This window comes from Agelaius phoeniceus, chromosome 2 (genome assembly GCF_051311805.1).
Source record: "Agelaius phoeniceus isolate bAgePho1 chromosome 2, bAgePho1.hap1, whole genome shotgun sequence".
Lineage (NCBI taxonomy): Eukaryota > Metazoa > Chordata > Aves > Passeriformes > Icteridae > Agelaius > Agelaius phoeniceus.
The window spans coordinates 78,683,282-78,698,812 of NC_135266.1; the positions used below are offsets into that span (position 1 = coordinate 78,683,282).

The 15,531-nt window shown below is 36.6% G+C and overlaps 1 long non-coding RNA gene across 1 annotated transcript; it reads left to right on the forward strand.

Moving 5' to 3' along the window:
• The first annotated feature begins 176 nt into the window (after positions 1-176).
• On the forward strand, positions 177-13,061 carry LOC143693370 (uncharacterized). Its single transcript, XR_013180976.1, has 4 exons — positions 177-278; positions 7,347-7,433; positions 7,530-7,691; positions 10,352-13,061. It is a non-coding gene; the product is annotated as an uncharacterized LOC143693370 (long non-coding RNA).
• Positions 13,062-15,531: the final 2,470 nt, after the last annotated feature.

Sequence of the window (15,531 nt, forward strand, 5' to 3'; positions counted from 1 at the left end):
GTGTTGCCTATGGAGACAGAACTGTTTGCCTTTAAACTGCAACATTACAAGGACCATATAAGGCTTTGGATTCTTGCTGGGCTTTAAATCTTGGAGTATATCATAATTTATTTAACATGACTTGAAAAGAGAAGGGGTTGTAGAAAGTGATATTAATTGTTCCGTCTTTCTTTTAGGTTCTGTATTTAACCAAAACTATGTTTGACAATGAAAAAAAAAATCAATAAAATCTTTTCTACAAATAAGCAACTACAGCAAACAACAAGGCTCTTGAGAAGGTATGAACACTACCAGACTTGGAAGTATGGAGTAACTCCTAGTGTTAACATATAGGTATATGGATTTGTATGCTGTCTGAATTGAAAAAACCCTAATCTGGACTGGAAAACACATTCCTTATTCCACAATTATAAATGTAAAATAAACAAATTAACAGGGTTAAAATAAATAAATATATAAATAAATAAATATATATATATGAAATTCATATATAATATATTTAGCTATAATATATAAAAAAGAAATAAATTTATAACAAATACAAATAAATTAATTTCATAGTATAAATAAAATAGAAAATTGATTCATATAAAGGTAATATAAATTAGCTTATTGTTACAAAAAATGGTAATGCCAGTAAAAACTCTTAATCTGAATGCAACTAATTTTATGTATGAGCTTAATACAAACAAGTATGTTAAAGAATGTTTCTCTTTATCTGGAGTATTACACTCATAAACTTCTAAAACATAGATTCCTGTAAGCTACAGTATTTTCAGTGTAACTCCTAAAGCTGGTTCAATCACGATGCTCTTCTGCAATAAGGAAGTCAGACGTAATAGTTCTGGACAGATAACTTAGTAGGACTTTCTGCTTAACTCCTCTTTAAAAGCCTACTCAAAAACATGGACTTTTGATGATTGCATAACATAGTGCAGCTACTAAAAGATTATTTTAAAAAATTGTATGAGAGCTTTTTCCTTTCTTAGTTGTTTTTGCTTTCAAATTCCAAGCTTTTGCTGTATTACAACTCATCTCACCCAGTGTATTTTAAACAAAGCTTTGATCTTGCTCTCTCTCCCATAATTAAGCTAACCATGTATCTATGTAATCTTAAAAAATAATAGCAGTGGGTCTTCCTTGCTGTTGTTGTTTTTGGTTTTGTTTGGTTTATAGTTTTTGGTTTTTTTTTTTCCCCAAGAGAACCTTATTTTGCCTTGTTTTCTTGAAAACAACAGGTTTTTCAGTATGATCCATCATAGACTGATATTTTAACTGTTTTCTCAATAACTTCCCCTGGATTATTCGTCTGGATTCTACAAGCCCTTTTCTTGTATTCTCGTCATGGCTGATGGACATGTGAAAATCATGCTGCAATCCATTCAATCCATCTGTACTACAGAAGCTCTCCTTGGTGTTCCATAACTGTGCAGGTGGCAATTGAGTAAAAGCTGCAGATTTGGAGGTGATTAGAAAAAAACAGGTCTTTGAAGCACATCAACTCAAGGGTAATTAATGAATTTTCAATAAATATCATTAATTTAGTGATGAACTTCCAGCTCACTTCTAATTGAATTTCACACTATTGCACACTCACACTGATGGAAATTTGGAAATCTCTAATTAAATTGATGGTGATATTGTAGCAAAACAGTTGATGGCAGAAGAAACAGCACACACAGTACTTAAGATCAAGGTCTGTGTGGTAGAAAAGGTATTTAACTACTTCAGTTTTTCACCAAGCAGATATCACTTTGCACAAGATGCTGTTTAGAGATTTATTCATGCTTTATTCATCAAGACCAAACAGGAGAACTTACATTGATAATTGGCTTTCAAATACTCTGCAACAGTGCAAATGTCAGACATTAAGCTCAGGTGAGGATGGTTTTCTCAGTGAATTTAGTAAGTGCAACCTCCAGGTCATGGGAAAAGGTAAGTGGTAGATCAGCGCAGTAAATGGCTACTACTCGTCTGCTTCTTAGTTGCAATTACATTCCTTGTTTCCCCATCTAAATTTTCATTTCTACAAAGCCATACTTTTTGGAATCTTTCTTAGGTCTGTGTTGCCATTTGGCTGGTCTTTGTACTCAAAAATTCAGGCATAAATAAATTATATGCTATTTGTACCTAATTCTTCTACATTTTTTTACCACTTTGTTTTATGCTCTAGGAAAAAAATATGTACTGACAGGCTTCCAACTTGAGAAGTTCAAATATATAAATATAGAGCTAAGAGGAATATCTATGATATTTTTTTTTCACTTTTACTGGTAAAACCAACTCTTTCTTTCATAGAGTCTTCAGAGAGTTAATAAAAACTAGATAGATGTTAAGCATTAGCACTGAGCTGCAAACCATTCATTAATGGCATTATTGTTTCACCCTGAAAATGGTATTGGATTGGGTAAGGTAAAGTAACACGTAAATTCACAACTTTTAAAGCAGCATTTTGTATAGCAGTATAAGAAAGAGCATACTGACAAGACATAGGAAAATAAAATATAGACCCTGTAGCTTCAAGAAGCATTTAACTTCTCTTTTTGATGGCTGCTGCTAATTTCTGTTAATAATAAAATAGAACAGACCCTTTTATTTCTAGCTACAGGACAGCTGTCCCTTTTTTAATGATGGGGAAGAGATGGCACAGAGAATCAAGAGGACAGGAATTATTCATCCAGGAGGTTGAGCAGTTTAAGAAAGCTCAGCATTTGTAGTACTCAGCTCAGACTGCAAACTACTAGAAATAGATTACACTGAGCATGTTCAGCCATTCAAGTGTTTTGAACACCAAGCAGCTGGGCAAGAGCTGTCTTTAGCTATGATGTTGAATACATCATTAACCCAGAAGAACACACACTTCAGCAAAGTTAATTATCCTTCAGTGACTAAAGTAGCATGACCATTGCTTGTTTATCAAGTTACATATGAGATACCCAAACTAGCTACAACCTGAAAAACATGCAGTTTTGTATTCTTTTGATTCCTGTTCATGTTTTCAGACAGTAAAACCTGTATATAGCAGGTGTTGGGGTTTTTTTGCTTTTTTTTTTTAAAGTAAAAGTCACTCAATCTTGTCCATATAAATTAACTTGCAAATATTCATATCAAACTTCTGTGCCAAAATGGAATCCAGATTTCAGAGCCAAGCAAGTTTCCTTAAGCATCATTTCTCTCACGGAATGATTAATTCACCACGGTGTATGTAATATATGCAGAGGGTAAACTATTTCTCTTCTCCTACAGCATCTTTTCATTGCTGGCAGCATGTTCTTACATCTTGACCCATCATACATTTACATGCTATTTTCTTCACATCTGCTACTTCTGTATTCATAGCTTTAATCCCAGCAGCTCTTTTCTAGTGTTCCGGAGATTGCCAAAGTGCAGAAGTAAGTTCTGCTGTAAAACTCCATGTTCCAGTAAGTTCTGGCTGCTCTCTGTAGAAGGATGGTAGTTATTCACAAACTGAAGGACCAGCTTTTTTTCTGTGTGAACTCAAAAGCTGCAATCTTTAAAAGCTGGAAGAAACAAAGCCCATTATTACTCCACACAGAATGATTTGTGAAAGCTGCCAGCCTAGTGATCTTCTGCTGCCTCCTGTGCTCTGTATCCTCTTGGCATTACATTTAAATAAATGAATACAACAATTAATGGATCACCTGCGTCAGTCAGATGAGGTTACAAGTGTATTACTTAAAAAAATAGGAGAAACCATAGGGGAAGCTAATAAAAAAATGCAAGAGCAGAAGTCTTCCATTGACTGTTACATTGACTTTACCTGCTTCTGGCTCTGGGAAGATTCTGTAGTGTCTCAGATAGTTTTCTGTGCAAAAAACCATGGAAGATCTATGTCTTAGAAAAATACATAGGCAGTACCTGAAATTGTATCCTAAACCTGATTTGTTTTCACTGCTGGGGCATTTGGCAAGTACTTGGCATTGCAGCAGGGTATTCTGTAAAAGGCAGCAATCTGGCTGGAGAAATGTTGGTGAAGGCAGTAATTTTCTGTACCATTAAGGAGCTTTAAGCTCTGGATTTCAGCCCATCAAATCACAGTAGGAAAATTACCTGTTAGACCTTCCAAGTGCGGCTGACCTGTGCCTGCACAGACCTTATTGGCATTCAAGCCCTAATGCTAGGATATAGGGAGGCAAATTGGCCTCCTGAATGTCACATGAAACAAAGGACATTTAGCGAAGAGTCTCAGATTCAATATTCAGCTCCTGCCAGTGCAGGAGGTTTGTCTAGCCCATAGTGGTTCATTTTGTGTTGTGAAAGTAGTCAGATACATTGAACTACAGGATTGCTGCTAAGGGAACAGGAAGAGGTCTGTGGACCTTTGGGGAAGAAGGCCCTCTGGTCATTGCAATATCAAAGGATACTGATTGGAATGATGTATATCAAACAAGTGACAAAACCTCCAGGGATTATGGAAAAGAATAATTAATATGCAATCATATTATTTCCCAAATTTGCAATGAAAAGCAGTGCTCCAGAACTTCCGTATCAGCTGACACTTCCATGCAGTCTAGGTTTCCTTGACCCTCATGCCTTCAATGTGAGCGGGATGCCAGCACTCCCAACTGAAGAAGCTACACTCCTTCCATGGAAACTGGCCATCTCTTGTTGTCACAAACATGTGATAATAATTCTGACATTGAAAAATCAACCCTAGCTGGCAGTACTGGAGGACTGTCATGATCTGCTGAGAATATTTTTACCTGTCATTGTGAGCATATGTGAGGAATAGCATTTTTGACAGGGAGAAGAGAGAGACTGGCCCCTTGTTTGCTGGGGGTTCCCTGGAAGGGCCAGGGTCTCCCCATAATGGCAGGGCCTAGCAGCCAGGATTTGCTTCATTTCCCCAGCCAAGAGCAGGGCAGCCAGGAGGGTGCCAGAAGCAGCCACAGCCCTGGTCATTGGCCATTTCCCTGGTGATGCTGATGGGCTCAGTGGGGCCCATGGCCAGCCAGGCAGGGCAGGGCTGGGAGGAGCTGGGGACCGACATTCCACACTGCAGCTGTGGCACGGACAGGGCTGAAGTGGGCAGGGTGGTAGGAGGGCAGGGTAGGACAGTCAAGATCCTTGGTGCTCTTAGAATCCTGACAGTTTTGTCCTGCAGGGAGTGAGATTTCCAAGATGGGCTAGAGTCATTGCGTTAACTATTATCTGTCTGCACCACCCTACCTCTGAAGAAATAGTTTATTTATACATCTTCCATTGTTTGAAGGGGCAGTAGACCCATTATTTTTTTTATGATAATGTGAAAACTGCTGACAATACAGATCTGAAGAAATAGTTTATTTATGCATCTTCCTTTGTTTGAAGGGGCAGTAGACCTATTTTTTTTTTATGATAATGTGAAAGCTGCTGACAATACCGATCACATCATCATAATGCTCTAAGAGTTAGTGTGCTTATTCTGCTTGGTCCTTTTTCCTTTTCAAAATTGTACTGTAACCATTGCTTTTCCTCTTTATATGGAAGAATCTTTCCTCTCTTTGTCTAATATAGAATATAAATATATAAAGGGCCCCAGTGAGAACTGTTTTCTCCTCTCTCCAGCTGCAGAGTGATGGTGGAGTGCTTATTTAGACAGCTGAAATTGGACTTGCATCCAAAATTACTTTCGTTATAATAAGACAGGGCAAAATACTTGAATGCAACAGTTCAATAAAGAGAATGCTAGCTTTTTATACCTATTATATATCGTTCAAAGCACCTCGTGTTTCAAGAGCTTTCCCAAGCCCACAAGGGGGCAGGACTCAGCCTCAAGTTCTGATGACTCTTTGGAGCCTATGCATCTGGGCACCCTAAAGCCATTTGGCTTTAGTTTACATTCACAAGCAAGATTCTGGATATAAAATAATGGGCAAAAACTGAATTAAAAATTATACACTGTGTAACAGAAACTGTATTTTTTGTCAGCTCTATATGTAAATGGAATATGTGTGTGTTCTTCAGTGCTCTACAGAGTTGAAGCATTTCATTCGCCAGAGTTTCTTACACATTCATGGACTTCTCTACCAATTCATGCAGACAGAAAGTGTTCTGTGAAATCCTTGACATGAATCCATGGTCAAGGAAGGCCTGGAAAGTAGGAAGTGCTTGAATACATTATACATATTGTAGTTTCAAGGAGTGATGGATTACTAGCATACACACGGTTTATTGGATTGTGAAATACCAAGGAACATCTTTCAGTGTTAGCTTATAGAGAGCTAAAGCAGCTTTCCACATGTTTTTTAATATACCTGGGGTGAATAGACTGCTAATCCATATGGAGTATATTGTGCTTGATTAGTTTTATGGAGTGTGTTGGGTAAGGGTTGATTTATTTGCTGAATAAAATATCAACTTACGTGTAACACTGTGTGCTTTCTACTTTGGGGACATGCAGTGCCATTTAATTGGCTTGTGTAGATAGCTTGCTGGTTTTTGATACCTTAATAAAAGCTTCTGGTACACCTGTCTTTTCACATTTCCTTAGTGAATAGCAATATGGTCAACAAGTGCTTAACAAGCACAGAACTTTATTAAACTTCCATTTATGAACCACAGAAAAAATTAGGAGCAATGAAGTCAGAGTAATCAATGCTAAAAAGAAATAAATAAGCCCTTAAACTAAATTTTGAAGTTTAACTTGCAGAAGTGAAGTAAGTGAGAAAAGGAAAAAGCAAGCAACGTAGTTGTGATATTCTTGGCCATCACCATCCCTTTATTTCTTTTTCCCATTTCACCCCCTCTGAAGCATTTTTCATCATGAATACTGTACTCAGATTTGTCCTTCAAAATTTTTTTGTTAATTCTATGGAAGTTATGTAGTTATCATTTGTACAAATAAACCTTTTTTTTTTTTTTAATTGTCCTTTTCAGGATCTCATGACTGTAACTCTGATTCAGAACCATAAGTAGAAATTAGCCCAATTAGTCAGGACATGTCCCCACTAGAGCATCTCAGTATGTTTGATTTTACTGTCACAGCCGTATAAGGTAACTGCTGAATCTCTAGATCATCATTCAAGGAACCAGTTTTACTGTTACATTATATATAAATATATTTTCATTTTACAGCAAATTCAGTGAGTACCAAAACAATTATTCAGCACTGGAATGAAGTTAAAAAAGAGAGAAAACAATTAAATACCTTGTTAAGATTAGGCCCCAAATCACATTCATTTGTATTCTCTTTGAAGGTATTTCAGTCCTAACTTAAAATTAATACTGTTTTTCCTTTTTTTCCCCCTTTATCTTTTATTTTCTAATGGATGTTTTTTTCTCCTTTCCCCTTCTTCTGGTGTTGCATAAGAGATTGAGTAAAGGCTCTAATTTTTTCTATACAGAACACCCTCCTTTGCTTCCTACTAGATGTTTTTCTTTGCAATGGAATATTACATCATCATCCAGGGCTGTACCATGATATTTTTGAGGTTAGTAGCACTTCTTACTGTCCCTTTTCTCAAGCTCTTTAATTACAAATATTAATTAGCACCTTCCTTTCTTCTGTTATCTTCTCCTTCTTATAGGCTTCTGAAGACATAGGAACTTAAGAATGGCTGTAAAAGGTCAGATTAAAGATCCACTTGGCCCAATAGTTGCCAGTAACGCTTAACACATGTCCTGGAGAAAAATTTGAAGATGATAAGCAAACAGAGGTGCTCCCTTCTTCTTTCCTCCCAAAACACCAGGTAATATGCTACTATGGACTATCTGAACTAGCAATAACATCTTTATTCTTATATTCTTAATTGCCTTAGAAGAATGTTGTTTCCAGTAATCTTGAAAAACCTTCTGTGTCTTATCCTGAGATCAGTAGATCAGTAAATGCATAGATGTCATACTAACCACTCTCTTTTTTTTTTTTTTTTTCCTCCTGGAACATTGTGTATAGGTTAACCAGTCCAGAAATATACCACAATTAGGAATGGTTTGGTCAATTAGTCGGATTTAGCAAAGTCTCCCTTCTTTCTTTCTCACTGCTTTTCATATTTTCTGTTTTATGAGGATAGTATGCACCTGTGTAGAACCCCCATTCTCAAACAGCAATAGACATCTACCTGCATTAGCAGCAGAGTCATCAGTCCATGTAAGTTTTGCCAGTGGAGCAATGAACTGAGATATATCATACATTTCAGGCTACTCAATGCACTCAAAATTGGAGTTTACATCTAAATTTTACTGTATATTCTTCTGTAGCAATATGCAGCTAGAATGACTGTAAATGTCATTAAGATCATTAAAATCACTTATTTTTCAAGCACATATAAGGAAAAAAGTTTTAACACTTCTGCCTTGCTGTCCTCCTTCATATTTTATTAATGTAGCTCTAGTTCCTTCTTGCTGAAGCAGTTTCCTAGTTAAATTTAAAAATCAGGAAATTAGTCTTTAATTTCCCTTTCATTTACATTCCTGTGTTGCTTGATGTATGGTTTCAGAGTTCTGAAAAGAAATAGGCTTGCTGTTTTTAAACTCCCTTCAGCGTGAACACTGAAAGCTTCATTTCAAGAAGCACAGGAGAATAATTTCCAGTTAGAATCTAGCAATATGTTAAAATAAAGATTATTTATCCATTGGTCTTGGTTCCAAAACTGAAACTTATGGGCAATGAAAAATGGTATTTTAGACAAATCTATTGGTCTCTGTGCAACCCTTTTGTGCTCCTGTGAGTTATTTTGATGTGTTCGGAGGGCAAAATACTAGGAATGAAAATGGAAAACCAAGAAAAATGTCACGTAATTTTAAGAAATGCTTGAATTTACATAGAAGGTAATGTATAGAGTCTTTGGGTGAAGATGGACACAGCCTGTCTAGCTCCAGAAATTGAGAAGACAAAGCAAACCTTTCTATAACCCTTATTCCAAAACTGACTGAGAATTTCAAGATAAATCAAGACAAAAATCATGGTAGTTCAAAACTAGAATCATCATGATCTGATGCTCTCTGTCTCCAGGCTCAAGGCTGAGGAGGAACCAATAAATCTCTCTCTCCCTTTTCTACATTCTCTTTAGCCCTTATCCCATGCGAAAGATGCAAGCTTTTAGGAAAATTGTTTCTTACTGCCCTGGGGTTTGGGGTTTTGTTTAGGTTTGGTTTGTTTGGTTTTTTTCCTTTGGTTGGTTAGGGTTTTTTTTTTTTAATTCCTATTGAGAATTTTATGAAGACATCAATCATATAACAAAACACATATGAATTGCATGAAAAACAACAGGTGCATGAGAAAATTAGTGGGGTTCAGTATAACAGAAAAAAATGTTTTCATATTTAACTGAAGATCTGCTTTATATTTATTTTAGTAGAAAAAAAATACTATTGTTTTCCATACTTTACTACTTGCCTTTTAGATCTGAAGAAACAGATTTTTTCTTTCCTTGTAATACAAATATTATTTTTCATTTAAAAGTGCAGAAACTTAGGATGAAATATAATGCTTTCTTCTTTCTTTGAAATGCCTTGTGAAATGAATTTTGCTTTTTTTCTTCAGAAGTTGTGCTGTGACAGTAGATTCTGTAAATCAAAGGATTACAGTAACTATTAAATAGGCTTCAATAATTCTTACTTTGCATGTCCTGGTCTCACCTTTGGTGCATAGTTTCAGAATCTGGGAAGACTTTGTGCTACACAGTCTGCACCTGCTGAGAGTGATGGTGTACTCCCTGTCCCCCAGCCAGACCTTTAATTCCCATAACCCTGCTCAAGTGATAAGTACCTGTGGCAGTCCTAATGGATGTGCCTCGTTGTGATGGCTGCATCCCTCTTGAAGTGGATTCAGGGGAGATGGGAAATAAAACAGCCAAGGGCTAATTTGAGCATGTGCCAAATAAAATATGGCTTGTATACAAATATTAGGCAATCATCTTACTCAATAAATAATAAGGGCCCAGTGCCTGTTTAACTTTCCTACATGGCTGTGAGCTGCATGCCAGGATCTCCCCTGGAGCAGGAACACTTCTCAAGGTTATTCCTCCAGTGTGAAAAATTCCTTATAGGGTCAGAAACTCAATAAGTGAATTGGGAATAAGTAAAATAAAATTTTGTAATCTTTGAAAAATAGCGTAAAGGACAGATTGTACATATATCGTTGTTTACACAAAAAACCATTGCAAGTTTGAACTTGAAGTGAATCCAGCTGCACTCTGAGAAGGAGTTTAGAATTCAAGGGGCTCCTTTCTGAACTTCATGACTCAACAGGTGGATCTCTCACAGTTTTGTCTTATCTACTGTGCAGTAGATACTTGTGTAACTTGCCATCAAATCTCATTATACCACCATTGCATTTACTATTGAGTTTTGTTATAATAATAAAATATATTTGTTATAATAATAAAATATATTGTTTCTTCTCTCTTAGGAGCAAAGTGCATGACTCCGCCTGTGGCACTGAGAAAACATTACCCGAATATTTCTCCTAAAGATCCAAGTTCTCTCTGTTTTCCTCAATGTTGAAACTTATTTAGAGCATGGTAAAGAAATTATGACCTGTACTAAGAGGTTTTTTAATCCTACCTATGTAAGGTAATACCTAATTCAAAATATACAAGACTACTGATAATAGGAACTACTAAAATGAAATAATCCAAATTTCAAACAACTTGGGATACAATCTTATTGTTTAGCATGATAAAGCTGTGTAGAGTGAACTAAAAGTGACCAAATAATTGAACTTAATGTAAAAGACAAATGAATTTTTGAATACAGTAAAGCTGAAACAATCTGTTCCTCAGGAAAAATGAAAGGAGTGTGAGGAAAAAAGGCCTATAAAAAACCCAAAAAGCTCTCAAAAAACAATGAATACAGGATAAAGATCTTACATAAAACAATTAGGAAAAGTTGCAATGTATTAGTAATAACAGGTGGATTAGGAGTAAGATTTAATTACAGAGAAAATGTTTAATGTAGTTTAGAAAGATTTTCTACTGTACAGTGTAGATTGAGAAGGGACATTATCCCTCAGAAAAAAAAGTAAAATTTTATTATCTAACTTATCCAAGTCCTTGTGATAATTTTTACTTTTACCTTAAATGAAAGGTTGCCCTTACATGAGTTATTGCCCTGAAGATCAAGACTTGAAACAGAAATTTTAGTGAGGAAAGGAACACACATTCTGATTTCAAAAGCCATCTTCTGACATGCTTATCCAAGCACCCTATTTTTCCTAAATTCATTGGGAAAATGTCCATATGTAGGATAATGGATCATAAACATTTTATCTCCCAGATGACTGCTCTAACCTCTAGAACTGGGTTAATCTTTAGTTGTATTAGTTGTGATTATCTTGTCTTCTTTTTCCCCTTTAAAAGAGTGGTCTCCTACCTACATCACAGACATTAGGAATAATTTTTTAAGCTATGTTGCATTCCCATCCTTTAAGATTTTATGCAGTCATATTCCTTTTGACAATATTCCAACACATTCATCAATATTTCATTACTCAAGCAGATTTTTGAGGCTAAGGTGGATCAGTGTCTATAGCAAATGAAAAGGATCACCTTTGTCATTATATCTGTACTGCAACAGTCAAGACACTTCTTAAAAATGCTGTTTCTTCTGGAAAGAGACTGAATATGCCTCTTAATTCTGATAAAATGCCCTCAATAGAAAGAATTTCTTCTATTTCTTAACACATCTCACACTTTTCTATTTTATTTCAAAGTAGATTTTTTTGACTGACAACTGCTTTTAATTGCATTATTTGTGCAGAGTTTAGGTTCCACAGAAAAACAAATAAACAAAATATTACTTCTAGACTTCCTGTTTGGGGTAATTCCTGTTTGGGTATGTGTGTCTGTGTGCGTGCATGTGGACAAATATGGCAGATAAGCAGGGACACCTATTTCTGTAAATACCAGGAACTCAAAGATATTTGAATTGTAAAACACTGGATTACTAGTTTGGAGGTAGTTAGACTATTTCAGGCAGCCAGTAGAACTGTCAAATAGAAGTACAGAAAAAGAAAGTAAAATGAATTCTAGTTCAATTATACATAAAAAGATAGGAGAGTGGTTTTTAAATTCTTTGCATCTTGTAGAACGGCAAGTGTGTGTTCTCTTGTACCCAAACACATCATTAACATGAAAAAACACATTATGAGGGGAAAGAGTTTGCAAAAAATGAAAAGCAGATTGTATGTTTTTCAAAGATATAGAGCAGAAAAAAAGTGTGAAAAAAATTGAATACTTGAAAGTACTTTAATTAATGAAGATATTTTTTAAAGATATAATATTTCTTCACAGCATTTCTCTGATGTTATTCTCAGTCTGTTTCTCATCTTGAATAAAACTCCATGTGCTCCTTTCTGCTAACTAGTTCTGAATCTGGCAATATCCACTGCTTATAGCATCTTCCTCATATAGTAGAAAGATTTCACGTTTTTAGTCCAGTATTCATGGTTAGAAAATCAAACTCCTAACTTTCCCTAAATCTATAACAAACCACCATCCTAAAATGCAAGATGTATTTGTTTAACACAATAAAATGGTGAAATGTGGAACTTTGGTATATCTTGAGCATTCAACTGGAATTTCAGGTTTCTATATAGATTTTGTGCGTGGAGTTGTATGATCAGTGTGAACTATTTTCCCCATTTAACTAAAAATGTTTTAATCTGTACTGTCCTGCCTTTTTGAAGTGGAGTAATCTCAGGTAAATTTACATCAAACATATTGCAAGGATTAATTTGATCCCATCCTGTTGCAGTGTGATGTAATACCCTGTTTCAGCTCTCCCAGTTCCTCCCTCAGGTGTGTCAGAAATCTCTCCCTTCCCCTCCCCCTTGCCCTCTTGCTAAGTGCTGTCCCTCAGCCTTAACATTCCAGCAAGGGCATTGTCTGATTAGCAAAGTTCAAAAGATGCCTCTCAGCCCTGGCAACATTGGGCTATCCAGGTGCCACTTGTCCCCTGAGACTTCCCCCCTCCCACCTGGTTGGTGGCACACCTACCCCTTCCCTCCCCCTCTCCCCAGGCTTAAAAGACACGGTGACCACGCGGTTCTTGGTTCTGTTGGAGCTGTTGCAACATTCAGAGGTCTGTGATTTAGGAATAAAGCTCTGGATCAAACCCTCCAGCAGGACCCGTCTCCTTTTTCCTTCACCATCGCCTAAAGCCTTTCCACCAGAGGTAAACCTGAGTTCCTGCTTGCCTGGACTTGTCCCAAGTGCCAGCTGCAATACCCAGCTAGCCAGGGGTGTCTCTGGGGTGAGACCACCACAGCTGCTGCCCTTGGTCCAGCAGCAAGGCCAGACAAGCCCAGGCACATTCCATCCAGTAATTTGGGATTTTATTCCAATACCATCCATATCTCCATTTCTAATTTGGTCAGTGATGAGAGATAAGAACTTCTAGATCATGATTCATCTTGACCTAAAATAGACAGCTAAAATAGGTCAAATGAGTCATACTTGGAAAAAATCTGCTCTTTTCCAATTGATTATAAAGAGAGCCTAGAGGGGAAAACCATAGATAAAGAGGTTTCTGTGATAGATTTCTAACGTTACGTGTCATTAATCCAGACCTTGATACATTTCCTAACAAGCAACACTGACAGCATGCATGACTGCAAAAGCTTATCATGTTTTCAAAGAAATGGACATGGAAATCGGAATTTGAAGGAATAATGCTGATCAGTTCATGACTGTAATCAAGATGTCATGGTTTAATGTCAGCCTAAGTAAGTCGAGATAAAGTTGTATCCCATTATTTGAATTATTTTGATACAAAAGGCAGGACAAGACAAAATGCTATATGAATATTCAGCAGTTTAAATCCATATATTTAATTTTGATTCACAGTCCTTCTCTAGCCATTAGACATCACAACATCCCTTGTGAGCTCTAGTACAGGATTAATCAGCAGAAATTATATCAGTCTGTAAGAAAAAACACAAATGCTGCTGCTCTCAACTTTAGCACTTTGATTCTCACAGTTAAAAAAAAAAAGAAAATTAGTGTCATTTCAGTTGATTTTAAGTGGAACATTATGAAACTTCAGTAAACAACATCTATTGAAGCACCACACAGAACAGTACAACAGATGCAAAGTGACTGATACTTGCAAAAGTAGAGGTCTTGCAAAATATTATCTAAAAGAGTTTCACTAAGCCAATGTAGAGGAACTAGTACATTAAACTCCAATAAACTACTGTAGTGGAGCATTACTAATTTGCTGCTTCTGTGCAAATGAGTTGTACAAGTAGCTAAACTTGAAAGATGACTGAGAATCAACAACATCTGCAGCATTAGGGTGAAGATATTAGGCCTGAAGAAGTTGGGTGAAATTATTATTAACTAGAAACTGAGAAGAATAACAATAAAAATATTGGATCTTTGTAGAAAAAATAGTGACATCAACTGTGACCTATTGCTTAGTATGCTGAGTGGAGAGCTTCAGAAGAGAATCAACCTAAATCAGAGTTTCAAAGACGATTTTTCTCCTAGCTAAGTTTGTCCTTGGGTCTGATTATTATTATTTTTCTTTTTATCTTCCACCTAATTTGCTTATGAGTGATTCTTTTATTGCAGAAACTGCCTCTAGAGTATGTAGTCTTACATGGGACTTAAGTGAAAAGATAATGCTTTTTGGGCATTTTTGCTAACAAAAAAATCAAAGTTAGAGCATAATAGCAGTACATAAGTGAGTTTCCAAATCTTTGGTCTTCCAATTGGAAGACACTGGTCCATAAGGCAAGCTTGTTTTGCAGTAGTACAAACTATAGTATAAAGTATAGTATAAAGAAAACAGTCCTACTGTATCAAAGACATTGGAAACTACAACTTTTTAAAGGGAACAGGAAATGCCTCAGTCACAGTGTTTTTAATATGCTAAGTATTAGGCAACTAGAAGTATTTGTGTATAGGATCACAGGGTGGTTGAGGTTGTCAGGTAGACCATCTGGAGACCATCTAGTTCAACCACCTTGGCCTATCAGGGTTACCTACAGCAGGTTGTTTGGGGCCATGTCCAGTCAGGTTTTCATTCTCTCCAAGGATGGAGACACCAAAGAGCCCGGGAAACCTGCCCCAGTACTCAATCAGACTTTCATGAAAAAAATAAAAAGCTTTTCCTCATGCAATTTCCTGTGTTTTAGTTTATGCTCATTGGCTCTGGTCTTGTCACTATGCATCATGAAACATGCCTGATTCTATCTTCCTTACTTTTCACTGCCATCAATTATTTGTATGAAATGTTAAGATCCCCCTGAGCCTTCTCTTCTCCAGGCTGATCACTCCCAGCTCTCTCAGCCTCTTGTGTGTTAGGGGTTTCAAGATCTAAGTCATCTTTTTGGTGTTGTGCTAGACTTGCTTCAGTAAGCAACACAGAATCACAGAATTCTGTGCCTTGCTGAATCACAGTTCACATCCAGCAGTGGATGCAGAAGTATAGATGTTTCTCACTGCAGGTGTTTCTCACCCAGGCTGAATAAAGCAACAGGGCAGGGGACGTTCATCTCCCTCAACGGGCTGGCAACACTCTGCCTGATGCAGCTTTGGAGGCTGTCAGCCTTTTTTGCTCCAAGGGCACATTGTTGGCTCATGG